The sequence below is a fragment of the Pipra filicauda genome, unplaced genomic scaffold, assembly GCF_003945595.2.
Source record: "Pipra filicauda isolate LSUMZ 115617 unplaced genomic scaffold, ASM394559v2 scaffold82_size2718185_pilon, whole genome shotgun sequence".
Lineage (NCBI taxonomy): Eukaryota > Metazoa > Chordata > Aves > Passeriformes > Pipridae > Pipra > Pipra filicauda.
In genome coordinates, this window is record NW_024105009.1 from 1,142,987 (window position 1) to 1,144,508 (window position 1,522).

The window sequence follows — 1,522 nt, forward strand, 5'->3', positions numbered from 1 at the left end:
CCTCCTGAAATCGTATTAGCTTTTATGCTGCATGATGTATGAGCAGCCTTCTGAGATCGAGGAGTCTGGAGTACGATGCTGAAGAAATGTAACCATTCACGCGGCCCGTTCTTTATTGGAGGGCAGGCACCTCAAAAACACGGCAACGTTGGAGTGCACCGCAACATTTTGGGGCTTCTCACGGCTCCAAAGCCGCAGCCTGTACCTGGGGAGCCTCTCTGGGGCTCGGGGAAGTTCCTGCGCAGCAGCTGCCTTTTAGATGCCGCGGAGACTTCTCCTTCCCTAGGAACTGGAAGATGCCCAAACCGGGGAGGGAGAACCGTGGCGTGCCAGAAGATGCCCAAACCGGGGAGGGAGAACCGTGGTGTGCCAGGCCTGTAGAAATGAGGCAAAGCTGAGAAAATGCCCCGTAGCCACAGCGCTGATCTCGTTGTGCGCGGCCCGACGCTGCTCCCTTGGCAGGCACAGCTATGAGGGTGGAAATCAGATCCTGTTGTGGAAGAGATGAAACGCCCCAGGGCCAGGGATGCTGCAGTGACTAAAAACCAAATGGTAACTGTAGACCACCCGTGACTTAGTAAGATCAGTGACTCAAATGGAGTTTGTGCTGTCTGGTGACTCTTGTGGGGAAGAGGGAGAGGCTCCCAGTGACTGTGTTTCCACCTCCCTCTTGGTTTGCACAGTGAGGCTGACCCTGCTCCCGTCTCTGTTTATCAGTCAGCAGATATTTTGCCTGTGTGGGGAGGGCATCACAACTTTCCAAGGCTCTGTGGGAATTGAGGGAGCTCACCTTTTTCAGGGGCAGGGGGCTGGGCCCACCCTGCCATCAGGGCACCGAGCAGCCCCCACATCCCCATCACTCCTCGCTGGCTTAGCACACCTGAGGAGGGACGAGGGAAGAACTTTGCTTTTTTTAGATGCCATTTGTTAAAACTTATTTGAATTTCAAGTCTGATCTCTGTCAGAAATGGTGTCATTTCTCTGTGGTGGTGTGTTAAAGTCGTTAGCATTCTTCTGGACAGGGAATGTCCTGGGAAGGGCAAAGACCCTGTGGGGCCCAAAATGGAGATGGGAGCCATGGGGAAGTACTTTAGTCTTTTTCATGCTAAAACTTAATTTCTGTTTACCTGTTAGAAAATATGGCTAGGTATATATTATTTTAGAAACTATACGTTGTTTACTTAGCTGTGACAAACATGCTCTGGATTTGAAAAACAAACTGCACTTCCTCCTACAGAGGGGGGGTATTTTTACTTGGTGCCTAAAAAAGGAGGCTCTAAGTAAAAATACCCCCCTATGTAGGAGGAAGTGTAGCTACTGGAAAGCATCGTTGGGGTTGGAGTGTGTTTGTGGGACAGGGACTGGTAGCTACAGGGCTTGGCAGCAAGATGCTCGTAGACAGGCTCATGTGGATACAAAGCAAGTTCTTGGGGTATGAAGATATCTGCCAATCTGGCATTAGTTAAAGTATAGTTAGGATAGGATAGTGTGAATTAACAGCACTTTTGCTTTACATCCAAAC